This window comes from Astatotilapia calliptera, chromosome 23, assembly GCF_964374335.1.
Source record: "Astatotilapia calliptera chromosome 23, fAstCal68.1, whole genome shotgun sequence".
NCBI lineage: Eukaryota > Metazoa > Chordata > Actinopteri > Cichliformes > Cichlidae > Astatotilapia > Astatotilapia calliptera.
Window position 1 is genome coordinate 18,282,716 of NC_137443.1, and position 19,787 is coordinate 18,302,502.

General features: G+C 42.5%; 3 long non-coding RNA genes across 3 annotated transcripts; 1 reads left to right on the plus strand and 2 right to left on the minus strand.

Moving 5' to 3' along the window:
• Positions 1–1,485: 1,485 nt before the first annotated feature.
• On the minus strand, positions 1,486–2,546 carry LOC145424389 (uncharacterized). Its single transcript, XR_013905450.1, has 2 exons — positions 2,311–2,546; positions 1,486–1,743 (listed from the first exon to the last, which is right to left on the minus strand). It is a non-coding gene; the product is annotated as an uncharacterized LOC145424389 (long non-coding RNA).
• Positions 2,547–6,661: 4,115 nt separating this feature from the next.
• On the plus strand, positions 6,662–13,836 carry LOC145424390 (uncharacterized). Its single transcript, XR_013905452.1, has 2 exons — positions 6,662–8,016; positions 13,443–13,836. It is a non-coding gene; the product is annotated as an uncharacterized LOC145424390 (long non-coding RNA).
• On the minus strand, positions 10,062–10,992 carry LOC145424393 (uncharacterized). Its single transcript, XR_013905456.1, has 2 exons — positions 10,382–10,992; positions 10,062–10,250 (listed from the first exon to the last, which is right to left on the minus strand). It is a non-coding gene; the product is annotated as an uncharacterized LOC145424393 (long non-coding RNA).
• Positions 13,837–19,787: the final 5,951 nt, after the last annotated feature.

Below are 19,787 nucleotides of genomic sequence, written 5' to 3' on the forward strand. Positions count from 1 at the left end.
GCAGACACACATCGAACTAAATTAAAAGAATCAGTAAGATTCAAAAAGTCTTTAACCATGGGCTTATCTGGACAGCACACATGAATATTAAAATCCCCAACAATAAGAAAGGAGTCATATTTTATCGTGACTTCAGTTAGAAATGCAGCAAATTCCTTTATAAAGTCTTTACTGTATTTTGGGGCCCTGTATATCATTGTGCACAGTACAGGGGGAGAACAGGCTATTTCAAACAGTAACAGTTCAAAACTGGAAAAATAAAATTCCAATGAAACCTGCTTGCACTTGTAGCAATCTCTGAAGATAGTAGCTACTCCTCCACCTCGACCAGATCTGCGTGGGACATTAAAATAGCAGCAGTCCGAAGGCAAAAGTTCTGCAAAGGCGCTGGAATCACCAGCAGTTATCCACGTCTCAGTTAAGCAGAGAAAGTCCAAGTAGTGTGACAAAAAATATTCCTTAAGGATAAAAGTCTTATTTGATACCGATCTGGCGTTTACCAGGCCAAATTTGGCCGGAGTTGAATAGTCACTAGACTTTGAAGCTCGCGCAACGTAACGCAGGTTTTGCATACTCACTCCGCGCCGCCGTGGACAGGGAGGCAGGGAGCGGCCGGGCGGGAACAGCCCAGAGCCAGCGAGCGGCACCAGACACGCATAGGATGGCCTACGAAGATGCCAGGGAAAAGGGGCGCGACAGGCAACGCCAGGCACAGCACAACCAAACGCCAGACAGGCCTTCAGTTTCACCAATCTCCCACTCCTTTTGCCGCGACGGCGGCCCCGCTTCCGCGGAGACGGCACAGGTACACGGAGCAGGTGAGTAGGAAGCAACGACAGGAGTGGAGGCGGTATTTTGTGTGCATTTCCCAGTCTACACACCGGCGTATTGGGAGATAGTTGGAGATCAAGTAAAACTTGGCGATCATAGACCAGCAGGGAGTCGACATCATAACAAAATAAAAACATTAAAACAGAAACGTGGAGGAACAGACGGCAAGCCATACACATTGGCGCCATCTTTACCCTGTTACTCACAGTGAATGCTCACTGTGAGCTCCGGCAGACGTCCCCTTCTTTTTTAAAGTTCTTAAGACAAAGCACTATACTATGAACAGCAAGACATCTCCAACAGAAAGAAGCTAAAGGAAGGGCAGACATCTGCCTTGAATGGTTAAAGGGTGAGAAAAAAGAAGAGACAAAAGTGGAGAGACCACACAGCAAATCCAGCACGTCCAAATTAACACTGTCGGATTTGATTTCAACACTATTAAAGTGTCTATATGGGTCCAGTGTTAAACACCAAATCTGTCTGGAGTTGATAATTTAACACTTGGTGTTAAGAGTTTATATATTAACTCTCAAAGAGTATTTTAGTTTAACTGCGTAAGAGTTATCTTCTAATTCATTCTAAAAAGCGGGAATTTTACTGTTCTGAACTTCTAGAAATTTCTTTTGGAAATAAACATTTACTAAAAAGACGCAATGGTTTTTGAAAAACATTTATTCTGAACTGTGCAGCACAATTTCAAAACATTTTCTGAAAGATGTAACAGTGTACATGTTCTCACTTTCATTAGAATTTTGTTTATCAAAAGGTCTGACATAGGTGAGCTGGTAAATGCAAATAACAGCATTCTCATCACTTATTTCTTCAATACAATATGCATGTCCTTTATTCATCACTTTGTGGAACTTCAACGCACTTCTGCTCTCCCCCATATTCCATCTTCACAAGCATATCCTATGTGGAGATTGAAAACAACTTAGTTGACACTAATTAATGGCACAAATAATCCAGTAAACAATTGCAGCACAGAAAAAAAAAAGGAATCCTCTTTGAGCCATTACTTGTGTAAAGTATTTTCCCAAAAGACAAGAACACAGGCAACAGGTAATACTGAACTAAATGTAAAACCTCAACCTTTTTAATTTTTACCTAAACCGTGTGCACAAAACTCTGGAGGGATCTATGCTAACGTCGAATCCAGTCAGTACGCCTGCTACTGCTGTTTGCTCGTTTTGTTTTATAGGAGATCATTTTCAGGCTTCAAGTAGAACCATTATACCAACATTTCACATTCTAGACATTGTTTTAGGTGTATTTGACCAAAAGTTTGACTGAAAATTCACATGCAAGCTTTTTTTCAAGGCTGCAAACAATACCTTTCAGCTAGCTAAAACAGAATATTATGCTATCGCCGAGCAGCATGGCTAATGCCTTTCACACAGCTTTGTCTCAACTCCAAAGAGCCACAGAAGTAAAAGCTAATAATAATAATTGAAACAATCTTTGAAAAAAATGACTTACCAAGCATGGCAAACAACTCAAATATGTAGAGCAAAATGTTCTGAAACGGCTTCACTTCAGCTTCGATTGGAGCCTATGGTGCTGGGGGCGGAGTCTGTGAATTTACTCTGTTGGTGTCATAGCCCCTCTAGGAGTTCAGAGTTAAGAGGTCAAGAGTTAATGTTTCCATTGTAACACCTCCAGATTTGACATAGAAACACTCATTTTTAACACTTGATTTTAACTACTATCACTTTACACCTCAGAGTTACATTAAAAGAATGTGACTCTACTTAGAGTAAAATTAACTCTACTTTTGCAAGAAGACTATTAACACCAAAACATTTAACACTTTTGAATTTGCTGTGCAGGAACAACAAATGGGAGAAAAGTGAGACGAATACAGAGAAAGATGAATGAAGATCAGGAGTGATATGCAGTAGTAGTGTGTAAATGCATGGAAAGTGAGAAGAAGTAAGTGAAGTAAAAAAAAATGCTCAGGGCATGAGAAAGCCCAAATCAATGACAGCCTATCTAAGGGATGGTTCAGGCTCGCCTCATTAACTGGGAAGTGGTGACAAAGGAGAACAGCCTGATACCTGAAGGCTTTTAACCAAATTGGAAACTGCCAGATAAATATAATTCATACTAATCCCATGCTTTTTCTTAGGCCAAGGAAGGGAGCACCAACTAAATGGACTGATTCTTTTATAGTGCTTTTCTATTCTCCCAGAGAACTTAAAGCACTTAACTGATCCAATCAGTTAAGTGCTTTAAGTGATTTTTAAGTACTTACTAACATTCACACATATTCATATTCTGATGGATGCATCAGAGAGCAATTTAGGTTAACTGAAGAAAGCCGGCATAAAGATGATTGGACTAGCCCAGGGGGTGGGCAACTCCAGGCCTTGAGGGCCGGTGTCCCTGCAGGTTTTAGATGTGTCCTTGAACCAACACAGCTGATTTAAATGGCTAAATTAGCTCCTCAACATGTCCTGAAGTTCTCCAGAGGCCTGGTAACGAACTAATCATGTGATTCAGGTGTGTTGATCCAAGGTGAGATCTAAAACCTGCAGGACATCGGCCCTTGAGGCTAGTCACTGGCATGGGAAAGGGGAAATTATATAAATCTTAGATTAGCCACCAAACACAAGGGGACCAGATGTGTGAGTACAGAGCTTCCTCACTGAACTTACATGCAAGCTTCATCAACACATCTCCTACAGGTGAAGCAGAGGTATGAGTGTGTGTGAAAGGTAAAGCACTGTAGAGTAATATAGTGTTAGAAGTGTGTGATTTAAGGTCTTTAGTCAGTTAGACATAACTATCATTGCAACAAGAGATAATCTATGGATTACAATTGAGTACTTCGTTAATGCATAAAGTGCAGGTTTTATCTCTTCTCTTAGCTACAGCCACAGCGGTGACTGTTAGTAACTATTAAATGTACAAAAAGAATTTAAAGGCTTAGTCTATATGCAGATTTGACACGTCAGCAGTTTAGGTGTCCTGTTGTAGAATCTTTTAGTGTAACTTCATCTGAAATCAGCCAATTTTTACAACATATCCTGCTCAACTATCTTATTTGTATGCAAATTTTATTCTGCAGGATTTTAACATTTACAGTCATTGCTTACATTTTCAGCTACATATATCAAGTACTTTTGAAGATTTCTTTGAAGATTTATACATATTTTTAAAATGGTCAACTAGCCATAGTAAGGCCTTTTTTTTCCCACACATTGAAACATGAAGCAATGTTTGAACATTAATATATATATATTTTAAAAAAACAACCTGTTTTTTTTTTTCTTACAATCAAGATGAATCTGAATCTGAAATTTGGAACAAACGCATCAAAAATGGTCTAAATATCAGCTAGTTAAAAATACAATTTAAAAAGAATTTTAAAAAAGCAGAGCACTCCTGTTACATAGAATGCTTTTTAACAAACAGTTTTAGTCACAAAAATTATTAAAATGCCATTTTCATTCAACTTTCACGTTGGAATGCACAAATATGACAGGATGCACCACAAAAACAAAAATGTCAGTAGGCAGTCTAATCCAAATAGCACAAAATGTTGAAGTTCCCACATTAGTACTCTAAGTATAACTCAGAAAATAATTGTGTACAGATTCACCACACCTGACACATTCAAAACCACAACCACAGCAATGTGTTATTAAAGCAACCGGTTAGGCAATACACGTTTTTGCCTACTGACAGGGGGATCAAAGACTGGTCTCTAAGCTCGTGTGACTGGGGCACAAGCAATAATTTTCCCAGCAACTGTAAACCTCCAGAAACTACTCCTAACTCAAATAATAATTTGTTCTTGATTGGTAGCTGCCAGATGGTCACAAACCAATTTCTAAGCCTTGTGACTGGGGCCTTATCGGCCTTTTCCTTAGATCTTTTGGTTAATGTTGTGTCTGTAAAACCTCAATGCTAAAATCAACACAGGGAGACTGAGGAAGCAGCACAGATTCCAAATCCAGGATAGAGACGGTCAGTGAGGGAAAACGTTGGTATTTGTGTCACACCAGACTCCAGTGAAAAAAAAAAAAGCCTGATTTAACAGTGTCCACACTGCTGATTAGAAACACACACACCCACACAGCTTAAAGGCTGTGTGTGTGTGTACGTGCTTCAGGCTCACTGAATGTGGCCAAACCAGTTTCAGGGTGAGGCTCCACAGCTAGCGCCACCACCCGCTGAGAGAAGAACCACAACCGAGCAACAGCAACATCACCGAGCAACAGCAACAACAACAAAAACAAGCTCCACAGTGAGGTGTGACACATGCTGGGAGTTTTCATTGAATCTGATAAGTGTTGGGTTGGATGAAAGGATGTTTACTCCACATCCACGAAAGCTTCTGACCAGAACCGGGCAACGAGAGCAAATCAGCATCTCGCCTGCATCATGACTTACGAGTTCTTGCCCTCATAGTTAAACTGGTTTGTACTGCAGATATGCAGAGATGCTGTTTTCCTGTAATGTGATGGGACCCAAGTGCTGCAACAGACTAGTGAGATCACCAATCATGATGGTGATCAGTGGCACACAGTTTTTAGTTGTCTTCATTTCCATTCATCTTCTCTTTTCTAAAACCAAAAATGTGTTACATTTGTAACTACACACCCTGCACTGCGTTTTAAAGTTGGCAGTACATACACAGGGAATATTAACAGAATTACTAACATAACGAAACAAACTAATGCACATGGACGAGACTATGTAGCTTTTCAATTACAGCTGAAGCTGCCACACTTCAAATTTATCATAAAAGAAAACCTAGTGCTGTCAGTGTTAATCTCGTGAAAATGACGTTAACGTTAACGCGGCAAATCTCCGTTAGTGAGTTATCGTGGATCACCCTGTATGTGGGGCTGCACATTATCAACACGTTAGCGCGGTTAGCTAGTTAATGTGTTACCGCCGTCCAACGTCATTTTAACAAGTTACCAATCCAACATTTTGTCCTTCACATCTTCCAAATCCATCAAACTGGCCAGATTAGAGTCCTTGCTGGGCCAATTCTGGTCCCCAGGCCTTACATTTGATACCCCTGAACTATACCATAGGCGTTGCTCCATTATAGTCGAGTAGTACCTAACGTGTGTGGAGTTGTTACATCAAATGACTTCCAGTGAAGTCCTTTGTTTCAAAAATGGCAGTTTTGATTTTTGTTAAGGAGGTGCTCTCGTAACTCATCAAGTGACGTTACTGTGCAGCCAATTGGTGATATGCAGTCTGTTATTTCCAGATCACCTCTGGTCACTATAAACCCAGGTCAAGTACTAAAAGTGTCTGATACCAAGTTCTATCACCTGAAACAGACAGTTTACTAAAAACAGATTATAGTCAGGGCTCAGAGTTAGAAAGCAGTCAATCTGCAACATCAGTCTGAGTTTCCAGCTTGAGCACCCAGGGCGACACACTTTTGTTCTCACATTTTTTCCTCCCAATTATCATCATCATCACAATCATCAGGTCTTTACTACAAACCGCTCAGATGTGACACCAAACGTGACCTGCAGCAGATCTCCTGATTTAATCTCGATTTAGACTCCATACACCATCCACTGATGTCACAGTCAGATGGAAAATATGAGGAACCAAAGATCTACAGATCTGTGACATACTGAAAGTAAAACTGTACAATACTCTGAAGTATCAAACTATTGGAACACAAATTATACTGTAATTTTATCATTTCACTTTCAAATTGAGTAAAAATTTCATGATTTGTTCCTATTATTTTTATGTAAACACATTTTAAAATGTTAATTTTTTAGACGTTACTCAGATATATTAATATTTTACTGTAATAATTTAATGCTTCTGATCTTCTGCTGTGAAATAAAGTCTTGGCCGGGGTCCAGAGGGGCCCCTAAGCAGTGTGCGGCCCTGGGCCCTAAACAGCTGGGACCAGCTGTGATTCACAGAAACGTTTCTCTGATGTCAATTTCTCCCCCTGATCGATCAAATCGACACCAGCGGGTCTATTAATAAACATCCTCACCTCCCGGGCGATCTGGTTCAGTGCATCGTCTTCTCCGGTCAGTTTCTCCCGGTTTGGGATCCTCTTCCGGCCCGGTCCCTGAGTCCCCATGGTTCCGGATGATCCTCAGAGACCCCCCGTGGTCCGGGACATGCGGCTCAAAATAAAAATAAAAAATAAAAAATCCTGAATAAGCCGGATGGAGACTAAAAACTGGTTTTCTTGATGCTAGGCTCCGCTGCAGGCTCCGCTTCTCTCCGGTCGGGTTCCTGGTCCGGCCCGTATCTCATGTCTCCATAGCCCAGGAGGATTTTACCTGGAGCCAAATTATCCACAAAGGCCCCCGTCAGTCCTGAATCTACCCACTTCAAGTTTAGAATGAGATTATCCAAAATAAACCGGGCTATCTTCAAAGAAAAAAGGCGATTGTAATGTGATTCTGCAGTTAGACTCTCCGGGATCAGAGTCCCGCAGTTCGCATCACTCAGAGGTGTACCTGCGCCCGAATTATCCACAAAGGGCCCCTTTAGTCCTCGGTGCACTAACCTGAACCAATAAAACCCCTGATAAACCCGGGTTTGTGTCAAAACCGGGATCCTGCCCCTGCGGTTTTGCGGTCAGAGGACGTGCGGAGCGGCTTCGGCCGAGATGCCGCAGCAGAGAGCTGAAGTTAGCCGTCTGCCGGCGTCACCACCGGAAAACCTCAGCCGGAAAACCGTAAATATCCCGCATCTGATCCCGCACCCCTCCGCAGGGACTAACCGTCACAGCAGCGTCGGTGAAATAAACGTCAGCTCGTTAATCCGCCATCTTATCGGAGCTCCCGAGGAGGAGAAGGCGCTGCTAACTCCCGGACCCTGATGTACACACGAGACGGGCTGGCAGGTGAGCCGCAGGTGGGCCGTTCCCTAACAGTGAACGCATCACGACACGCCGCAGTGTGACAGGGAGGGGGCTTTTATTGTGGAGGAATCAAACATGCACCGCCGGAAGAGACGCTAGAAAACAAAAGCTGATGAACGATCAGTCAGCTTTATGTGTGTTCAGAAGTGACGTTTCCATGGTGACAGTGCTCATGGACTAAACCTTTAGCTGTCTCATGACGACTTTAAAGTCCGACCTCAGTTGGGGTTTGGGGAGGCAGGGAGAGTCTGGTTACTGAGGGAAACCATGGAAAAATGAAAGAAAGGGACTCCAGGAAGCAGCGTTGACAGGTGACTGATTCTATAAATGTTCCTATTGATAACTGAGCCGAATGTATTTAAATCGGGTTTAACAAACAGGAAGTGTTGAGCTCAGACCTCACAGTGTAAACACATCTGAGACTGTCATTTTTCCACACCGATTTTTCCAACCTCACCACATGCTCTTACTGTTTCACTTAAGCAGGACAGGAAAGAAGCTCTCAATGGGAACAGATTTTCATATTAAGAGCACATTTGAATGGTTTTTTCTTTAATTTGTTGTCAAATTCTGAGAACAGACAGGCTGTTTGGATGCTCCATGCTCCATACTCCAACAGTACTCAATGTATAAAATATTAAAGACATTAAGCATTTCTCATGTTTCTATCAAACACAGCTGCTTTTGAAAACTGATCCAATTAAAGAGACATGAACTTCCATATTGATAAGAACAATACGTACCCCCCAATAATCAGACCCAACCAATATAGCCCCCACAATAAAATTATGAATTATCTTGCATAAATAGGCTTTTGACTTTCTTTACTCATTTCAGGCATTAGCAACAAAATAGTTGCATGCTTAAGCATCTGGGAATTTACCCAGATTTATTTATATTTGTTTATTTATTTAGAGATCTTGACCCCCCCCCCCAAATGTTCAGCACAGCTCTGATGTCGCTAACATCTCCTTGAACTTCATTGATGGCGATTTGTGTCCCTCTGCTGGTGAGAAGAAAAACTGCATGATGCCAGTTTAAACTGTGGAAACAGCTTCAAGAAACTCCGAATTTCAAAATAAAATCAGTTGATTTACACTTTTATCTTAAAATAATTGTGTGTTCCCAGAAGATGTTGAAGTTGTCAGTGTCTGTGGTCACAGGTGGGAGTAGGAGCAGACGGGTAGATGAGCCTCACAGATTGCTGTAGTGAGCTGAACAGAAGCACAAAGTAGTCTTTAAGAAGCAGAGCTCCTCCTATGTTCTGGTCCAGAAGCTCCACTCACTAGACAGTTCTCCTTTTCTGTTCTTTTCATGACCACTGCTTTCCCACATTCTCATTCTCAATACTGACATCATTACTGTAGTCCAATCATCTTCTCGCCTGCCTTCTTTGAACCAATTAGCCTTCACTTTGCATGGTTTAAATCTGTGCTTTCCATCATTCTTCCTTTAAGACTGTCAGGGACCAAGCAGTAAAGCATAAAGGACACAGGTGGTTTTAATTCAAAAAAAGGGTTTTATTGACCCAAAAATATGAAAATATATTTAACAAAGCCAAACTTAAACAGGCAGACCAATAAAAGAGGTCAACTCAATAGACTAAACTCAAGATAATAATTAACAAAACCTCAAACAAACATATGGTAAACTGACCTCCTGAAATGACACACAGGGGGACTTAAATACTGGTTTAGCTAAACCAAATGACACACACGGGGGAAAACAAGATGGCTGCCATATAACCAACTAATCCAAAACATTTAAACAAACATGAAACACCCCCCAGGCAATGAAGCATGTGGTGCAATCCAATTAGGCTGTCAGTAGTACTTCAGGTCTCCCAGCCCTTTGCCACACCTTTTGCCAGACAGGAGGAGACACCAACCCCCAGGTAACTCAAACAAAGAAAGATGTATTAATATAAAACAGAACTTTGACCTTGCAAGGTTAATATGTGTGCACTAGTGATGGGCAGATGAAGCCCCATGAAGCACTGAAGCTTTTCATCCAATTGGTTCACCCCAACGCGAAGCTTCATGAAGCTTCATTTGCTCTAGCAGGACACCTACTGGACGTAAAAATAATAGCTGGCATGAATTTGAAGAGTGTGGCATTTTGCACACAGCCTGTAAATGTCAACAACAAAAGGAGTGTGTAAAACATGTATATTGTAGTGATGGCAGTATACTGTGTATATTTATAGTGGCAGTATGGGAAATGATTATTTGGAAATGCTTGAAATGGAAATGATCATTTACTGTGAGGTGAGGTGTGGTTGGGGTGTGGACAGTGGTTGTGCTTTTGTAACGTTGAGGTATGGACAGCTACACACTGAGGCTTTGAGCCTCAGTCCTGCCTGTTCACATTTTATTCTGTAAAAACTAAATTTTCACTGCTTTTATGACCTTTTTAGTGGGGAGAACATAGCTAGGATTTAATGATTTAACAAATCTTTTGAATCCTTTGTCCTCCACAATGCTAAATGGCTGGGAGTCCTCAATCACCATGCTGACCAGGTCTTCATCTATTTGAGATTGTTCTCCTGAGGAAAGACAATAAAGATAAAGCACAAATATAAATATCACACACGTAACTTATAACAGTTGTATAATATTGTTATATCATTTAGTAACATTACTGCATCCTATATTATCATTGCATTTGATGGCTCACCTGGTCTTGCTCCACGATCGGTGTCCCCCTTATTCTCATGCAAAGCTCTGTAGTGCCTAAGCATGGATGAGGTGTTGCTGTTATATCCCAGCTCCCTGGCACATAGCAAACACTTCACCTTGTACAAAAGTCAAGACAGCTCAACATAAATTGTATTGCACCATCAGTATCATGAAAATACATCTTCTGTAGAAATTTACATACCTTGTTGGGAGGAATAAGATCAAAATGTTCCCACACAGGGGAGGACATCCTCCTCTTCTTAGCTGGCTCCATTCTCTCCTGACTTTCCTCACTCTCATAAACCTCCATACGGTCTCCAAACTCTCACTAACCGCAACTCTCCATCAAACACCCACATTTTTGAATGAAGTCTGAGGGGTTTATATCGCTGTCATATCTCGCGGCAAAGTTCGAACCACTTCATGAACCAGTCACGTGGTACAGCCGGGCAGCGAGGCTTCGGACGTCATCATTTTCAGCTCCTCCCATAAATGAAGCAAGCCTCGATACGCGCTTCGCGGAAACGCCCCCTCCATTACTCGACACACGCTCCGAAGCCTCGATACAGAACGTCCCATCACTAGTGTGCACGCCATATAAACATTGGAAGGTGTGATGGAAAAATGAATACATTTAATAAAGAAACGATATTGAACAATAAATAGAATATTTTAAAGTAGTGACTGTAAATTAAACTAAAGTGAATCAACAGATGGTGAGGTGTGGAGCTTACCATGTGTGGCATGCCATCACACACCTCCCCTCTTCAGAGGGGAGGTGTGTGATGAGAGAGATAGTCAGCAGTAAGGTTCTCCTTGCCTGGTACGTGGTGGACAGTGAATCGGAATGGCTGTAAGGCCAGGTACCAGCGGGTAATTCGCCCATTTGTGTCCTTCATCTGCTCAAGCCACTGTAGTGCTTTGTGATCAGTTTCCAAGGTGAAGTCTCTTCCCAGTAGATAGTAGCGGAAGGAGTCCAGGGCCCACTTGATCGCTAAGGTCTCCTTCTCTACTGTGGAATACCGAACTTCCCGTGGAAACAGTTTCCGGCTGATGTAAGCCACTGGATGGCGGCCTTCCATGGTTTCCTGAAGGAGGACAGCTCCCAGGCCCCGATCTGAAGCATCAGTCTGTAATATGAACGGTTCATCAAAGTTGGGACTGTACAAAACCGGTTGCTTACTTAGTGACTGTTGTATGTCATGAAATGCTGCCACTGCCTCCTCTGTCCACTGGATGTAATTGGGGGAACGTGATCCCGTCAGGTCTGTGAGCAGAGCTGCCCTGTTGGAGAACTGAGGGATGAAACGACGGTAGAAACCTGCCATGCCCAGAAAGGATCTCAGCTGCTTCCTTGTTTGGGGCAGGGGGGGATGATTCCATGGCCTCGATTTTGCTGACTTGTGGCCTGATAACCCCCTTGCTGATGACATGGCCCAGGTATTCTGTCTCAGCAGTGGCGAAAACACACTTTGACGGATTCACTGTCAACCCAGCTGAGTGCAGGTGGTCCAGAACAGTTCGCAGGTGTTCCACATGCTCCTCCCAGGTGTTGCTGTGGATAACAATATCATCCAAGTAAGGAGCAGCAAAGTCAGAGCAGTCATGTAATACCTGATCCATCAGCCGTTGGAAAGTTGCTGGAGCTCCATGTAGTCCAAATGGCAAGACTGTAAATTGGAAAAGCCCCCATGGTGTTCTGAATGCTGTGAACTCTCTGGACCGTTGAGTGAGTGGGACCTGCCAGTAACCCTTACACAGATCTATTGTGGTCAGGTACCTTGCTTTTCCCAGACGTTCAAGTAGATCATCAATTCTTGGTGTCGGGTAGGAGTCAAACATGGATATGGAGTTCAGGTACCTGAAATCAATACAGAACCTCATACTCTCATCCTTTTTGGGTACCAAGACCACAGGGTTGCACCATTCACTCTTAGATCTTTCGATGATCCCTAGGGATAACATCAAATCAATTTCCTTCTTCAATGAAGGCAGCAGACGTTCCGGGATCCTGTAACTTAATCGTCTCACAGAGGCACCTTCTCGTACCACAATATCATGTTCGACAATGTCAGTTCTCCCTGGATTCTCTTGAAAGACTGCTGATTTACAGATTTCTCTCACCTGCTGCTGCTTGTCCTCTGGGAGATGGCTGAGATCATAATCTAGAGAGCCAGCAGGTGGTAGATATTGCTCATCTTCTTCAGGCACTCGCCGTATGAGCATTGCATCCGCCTTGTGTTCAATACGCTCCACCCACTCCTTCAGAAGGTTTATATGCAAGACCTTGCTGGAGCGCAACTGTCCTGGGGTGGACACCTCATATGTGGTGGGTCCCAGCTTCCTCATGACTTCAAATGGCCCCTGCCACTTTGCCAACAATTTGTTGTTGTCACTGGGGAGGAGCACGAGCACCTTTTGTCCTGGCTCAAACGCATGCTGACGAGCAGATTTATCATACCAAGACTTCTGCTGCTGCTGGGCCTCCACCATATGTGATTGAGCAAGTTCACTCATTTTCTCCAACCGTTCTCTCATCTGAATGACATAAGACAAAATGTTCTTGGATTCCTCCTCCGCCTTGTCTCCCTCCCAGATCTCCTTTAACAGAGTTAGAGGGCCACGAACCTCATAACCATACAACAGCTCAAAAGGGGAAAAACCTGTGGAGGCTTGGGGGACTTCCCTATAAGCAAAGAGTAGATATGGCAGCCATTGATCCCAATCGTTACCACTGTCGTTGACAAACTTCCTGAGCATCTGTTTCAATGTCTGATTAAACCGTTCTGTCAGCCCATCAGTTTGAGGGTGGTATGGTGAAGTTCTCAGACTCCGGATACCCAACAACTGATAAACTTGCTTTAACAGAGTAGACATGAAGTTAGTGCCTTGATCAGTTAGTATTTCTCGTGGAAACCCAACTCTTGCAAAGAACTGCACTAAACAAAACGCAATGGGCTTGGCCTTTATAGATTTTAAAGGGAACACCTCAGGATATTTTGTGGCATAATCTGTTACAACAAGCATGTAACGATTTCCTGCTTTGCTCCTCTCAACAGGCCCTACAATATCCATTCCAAGACGCTCAAAAGGAGTGCCGATGACAGGGAGAGGTTGGAGTGGAGCTCTATGGGGGATTTTAGCAGATGTTATCTGACACTGTGGGCAACTTTTACAAAACTGAGCCACATCTTTGCTAAGACCAGGCCAGTAGAAATGATGTTTGATGCGAGCTGTGGTCTTGTGTTTACCAAGGTGGCCAGCCCACGGAATAGAATGCCCTAAGGTGAGAATGGCGTTTCTAACCTTCTGGGGAACCACCAGCTGCAGCACCGACCCCTGCTGACGATAGAGAATGTCATTTTGCAAGATGTACTCACTGTTAAGAACCTGCTCTACTCCAGGTTCCTTTTCTTTGGCCTTCCGAAAAAGAAATATTAAAGATTGATCAGATTTTTGGAGTTCAGCAATTTCAGTTGGAATATTAAACCCTAGGGGTGACGGTGTTGGCTCAGCGTCTGTTAGTGTATCCACAGGTGAAAATTTGAATTTCTCCTGCCTTCTTTGTCTGCGGGTCTTCCGTGGCTTCGCCACAGTTGTCTCAAACTCCTCATTAAAAAAAAAGGCAGGGCACTCAGGGTCTCAGAGTGGGTACTGACTTGCTTAGCCTGAGCTCTGGTAACGGCTACATTGCACTCCTCAGTCTGCTCAGACTCCAACAAATCAAAAAGCACAGGAAGGTCACGCACTAACACGGCAGAGTAAGGCAAACTGTTCACGACACCCACATTCAGCAGATACATCTGGTCCTGAACTTTAATGTAGATGTCAGCTGTCGGATATCTTTTCTCATCTCCATGGACACAACAGATTGAAATTGTATCACTGGTGCGAACAATATTAGGTGGGGCAAAATCTGAGTGAATAAGAGACTGAGAACTGCCAGAGTCAAGAAGGGCATTGAGTAGAACCCCATTCACTTCAATCTGACTCATTTTGATGGATTTGTCACTCTCCTGCTCAGGATCAGCATTAGAACGAGGGGCAAAGCACATTTGCACCATTTTAGCAGAATTTCTTGGGCACATGGGTTTTGTATGGCCCTCTAATCCACAAAGATAACAAATGAGCTTCTTACCAGAGACCTTTGGTGGTCTAGTGGTAGACTGAGAGGTCTTACTGGTGCTTGTATTTGCTGAATCCAGATGGTTTTGCTGAGGTATCTTCCGGGTGTCCCTCGATGCGTTCCATGCATTATGGCTCCATGCTTGCCCCTTCTTTCTGGCAGCAACAAAAACATCAGCTAACCGAGCCGCTTCCATTGCTGAACCAGGGTTGTGTTCTTTGATCCAAACCTGAAGCTCAGGAGATAACATTCTGAGAAACTGCTCCAAGATTATAGTTTCACCAATGTCATGAATAGTTTTACCCTTTGGCTGGATCCATTTCCCATAAAGCTCCTCCAGTCTCTTCGGAGGCGTGGGTTCGAATCCCACTGCTGCCACCAATTGTCAGGGACCAAGCAGTAAAGCATAAAGGACACAGGTGGTTTTAATTCAAAAAAAGGGTTTTATTGACCCAAAAATATGAAAATATATTTAACAAAGCCAAACTTAAACAGGCAGACCAATAAAAGAGGTCAACTCAATAGACTAAACTCAAGATAATAATTAACAAAACCTCAAACAAACATATGGTAAACTGACCTCCTGAAATGACACACAGGGGGACTTAAATACTGGTTTAGCTAAACCAAATGACACACACGGGGGAAAACAAGATGGCTGCCATATAACCAACTAATCCAAAACATTTAAACAAACATGAAACACCCCCCAGGCAATGAAGCATGTGGTGCAATCCAATTAGGCTGTCAGTAGTACTTCAGGTCTCCCAGCCCTTTGCCACACCTTTTGCCAGACAGGAGGAGACACCAACCCCCAGGTAACTCAAACAAAGAAAGATGCATTAATATAAAACAGAACTTTGACCTTGCAAGGTTAATATGTGTGCACGCCATATAAACATTGGAAGGTGTGATGGAAAAATGAATACATTTAATAAAGAAACGATATTGAACAATAAATAGAATATTTTAAAGTAGTGACTGTAAATTAAACTAAAGTGAATCAACAGGTGGTGAGGTGTGGAGCTTACCATGTGTGGCATGCCATCACAAAGACTCTTCTTTATGCATCCCACCTCCTCCCCATCTCCAACTCAGCCAGAGCTATATTCAAGGTTCAGTCTTCATGTTCACCACCACCAGTGTCCAGACTCCGGAGGGTCCTGTCCTAAATCCTGTCACTGCTGAGATTCTGTTCTGCCTTTGTTCACCAAGTTTTAATTTTAATTTCTTTGATGTTTTACCTTTAGATTGATTTTAAATAAACCCCTAATATAACAGAAAACTCTTGCACCTTGATGCAAATAGCCTAGTGCATGTAAACAGGCATGCTTGGTGCAATACAAATTTAAATATGTAGCATTAGATCTGTTCAGGTTCTCAATTATAAAGGTCATAACAATCTTAAGAGCTGGACTTTAAGTTTGTAATGACGTTTCACCTCTCATCCACAAGGCATAGCATAGCATCTTTATTTATAATGCACTTTACATCCAACAATGTTGACCAAAGTGCTACAAATATAAAACAGAGGGGAAACAGTTTAAATTACATATAAAATATCTTAAAATTAAAAATAATATAATTAATAATAAACGTATTAAGAGACATCAACAAGTCCTGCTGTGCTAAAAGCCAAGGTAAATAAATATGTTTTAAGACGTGATTTAAAAACAGATAAGGAAGGTGCCTGTCTAACATGTAAAGGCAACTCATTCCACAATTTTGGTGCTGCCAAAGCAAACGCCCGATCCCCTCTGAGCTTATGATTAGTCCTGGGCACGCTCAGGAGGAGCTGGTCTGCCGACCCGAGGGACCGGGAAGGTATGTATGGATGAAGAAGCTCAGAGAGGTACACAGGGGCAGCATTGGACAAACATTTAAAAACAAATAAAAGAAGCTTAAAATGGATCCTAAAATGCACGGACAGCCAATGAAGTGAATATAATGGTGATATGGGGTGGGGTGATATGCTCGTATCTATGAGTGCCAGTTAAAAGGTGTGCAGTAGCATTCTGGACTAACTGCAGTCGAAAAACAGAAGATCGACTCACCCCAAAATAAAGAGAATTACAGTAATCCAGCCGAACGGTTACAAAAGCGTGGATTACTGTTTCAAATTGCTGTCTCGTAAGAAAGTGCTTAATTTTGGCCAGTTGCCTCAGATGAAAGAAACTAGACCTTACAACCAACCCGATCTGGCTTTCAAGCTTAAGCTCAGGATCCATTTTAAAACCCAGATTAACAATCTCTGGTTTACAGAATGATTTCAGGGATTGCAAATCAACACACGGAACAGCAGTGGAGGCAAGTCTGAACACCATTACTTCAGTTTTAGAATCATTAAAACAAAGAAAGTTTAGCGCCAACCACGACTTGACGTCCTCCAGACATGTTTGTAAACGATTTACAGACGACCCATCTTTCTTTTTAAGAGGAACATAAATCTGGCAGTCATCTGCATAACAGTGAAACGAGAGTCTGTGTTTTCTAAAAATTGAGCCCAATGGAAGTAAATAAAGTGAAAACAGGATAGGGCCCAGAATGGAACCCTGTGGTACTCCATGAGACAACGGAGCACAGGAGGACTCACAGTTTCCTAAGCGAACTGAAAAGGTTCGGTTTGTTAAGTAAGACCTGAACCATTTCAGAGCCACACCTGTTATACCGACACACTGCTCCAAACGTGAGATTAAAATTTCATGGTTTACAGTGTCAAATGCAGCAGTTAAATCGAGTAAAATAAGAATGACACTTTCACCAGAATCACATGATAAAAATATATCATTAAAAATTCTTAAAAGTGCTGATTCAGTGCTATGCATTGCTTTAAAACCAGATTGAAAAATTTCCTGAACATCTTGTGCATTCAAGTATGAGATCAATTGGTCATGTACAATTTTTTCCAAGACTTTAGATAAAAAGGGCAGCTTAGATATTGGTCTAAAGTTCTCAACAGCGTTTGTATCTAGCCCAGGTTTCTTAAGAAGTGGTTGCACAATTGCATCTTTGAAATTCTTTGGAACCACACCTGAAGTAAGGCTGCTATTTAAAATGGTTAAAATAGTTGGACATATGGTAGAAAAAACTTCTTTCAGAAAAAGGGGAGGGATAGGATCATATGGTGAGCCTAAAGGCTTTAAATGATCCACCACCTCCTGTAGCTGAGCAAGAGTAACCGACTCAAACTGTTGAAAGACAGCTGAGCAAATTGGAAGATCAGAGGGGTCAAATGTGGGCAAAATAATCTGCGCCCTAGCCGAGGCTACCTTGTTTATAAAGAAGTGCAGAAACCTTTCACACATTTCAAGTGAAGGCTCAAAACTAAGAGCAGAGGGAGGGCTTAAAATAGTCTCAATTGACTTAAACAATATGTGTGGTTTCTGATAATTCACCATAATAATGTTTGCAAAGTGTTTCCGCTTTGCTTCTTTTATTGTAAGCTGATATAAGGCCCAGCACTCTCTTAAACTTTGTAAAGAGACCTGTAAGTTATCTTTTTTCCATCTCCGCTCAGCCCTACGACATTCACGCCTCGCAGCACGGGTTTCATCGTTCAACCAGGGTTCAAGCTTTGTCTTAGGATGCTTAATTTTTAGAGGGGCAACAATATCCAAGACAGTCTGACAAGTGGTATGAAACCAAAAACTGAGTTCCTCTACGTATTGGAGTGTCTCAGGAATGGAGAACTGATTATAGTAGGTGGAGAACCGTGCTGCCGTGGAAGAATTTAACAAACGAGATGTCTTTGCAGGGACAAGCCCTCTGAATTCATTTCTAGATAAAGAGATGTCAAACAGAACCGGCATATGATCGGAGACTTTCAGATTAAAAACAGGCAATAAGTGGGCTAAAACCAGATCGAGAGTGTGGCCACACTGTTGCGTGGGTGCAGACACACATCGAACTAAATTAAAAGAATCAGTAAGATTCAAAAAGTCTTTAACCATGGGCTTATCTGGACAGCACACATGAATATTAAAATCCCCAACAATAAGAAAGGAGTCATATTTTATCGTGACTTCAGTTAGAAATGCAGCAAATTCCTTTATAAAGTCTTTACTGTATTTTGGGGCCCTGTATATCATTGTGCACAGTACAGGGGGAGAACAGGCTATTTCAAACAGTAACAGTTCAAAACTGGAAAAATAAAATTCCAATGAAACCTGCTTGCACTTGTAGCAATCTCTGAAGATAGTAGCTACTCCTCCACCTCGACCAGATCTGCGTGGGACATTAAAATAGCAGCAGTCCGAAGGCAAAAGTTCTGCAAAGGCGCTGGAATCACCAGCAGTTATCCACGTCTCAGTTAAGCAGAGAAAGTCCAAGTAGTGTGACAAAAAATATTCCTTAAGGATAAAAGTCTTATTTGATACCGATCTGGCGTTTACCAGGCCAAATTTGGCCGGAGTTGAATAGTCACTAGACTTTGAAGCTCGCGCAACGTAACGCAGGTTTTGCATACTCACTCCGCGCCGCCGTGGACAGGGAGGCAGGGAGCGGCCGGGCGGGAACAGCCCAGAGCCAGCGAGCGGCACCAGACACGCATAGGATGGCCTACGAAGATGCCAGGGAAAAGGGGCGCGACAGGCAACGCCAGGCACAGCACAACCAAACGCCAGACAGGCCTTCAGTTTCACCAATCTCCCACTCCTTTTGCCGCGACGGCGGCCCCGCTTCCGCGGAGACGGCACAGGTACACGGAGCAGGTGAGTAGGAAGCAACGACAGGAGTGGAGGCGGTATTTTGTGTGCATTTCCCAGTCTACACACCGGCGTATTGGGAGATAGTTGGAGATCAAGTAAAACTTGGCGATCATAGACCAGCAGGGAGTCGACATCATAACAAAATAAAAACATTAAAACAGAAACGTGGAGGAACAGACGGCAAGCCATACACATTGGCGCCATCTTTACCCTGTTACTCACAGTGAATGCTCACTGTGAGCTCCGGCAGACGTCCCCTTCTTTTTTAAAGTTCTTAAGACAAAGCACTATACTATGAACAGCAAGACATCTCCAACAGAAAGAAGCTAAAGGAAGGGCAGACATCTGCCTTGAATGGTTAAAGGGTGAGAAAAAAGAAGAGACAAAAGTGGAGAGACCACACAGCAAATCCAGCACGTCCAAATTAACACTGTCGGATTTGATTTCAACACTATTAAAGTGTCTATATGGGTCCAGTGTTAAACACCAAATCTGTCTGGAGTTGATAATTTAACACTTGGTGTTAAGAGTTTATATATTAACTCTCAAAGAGTATTTTAGTTTAACTGCGT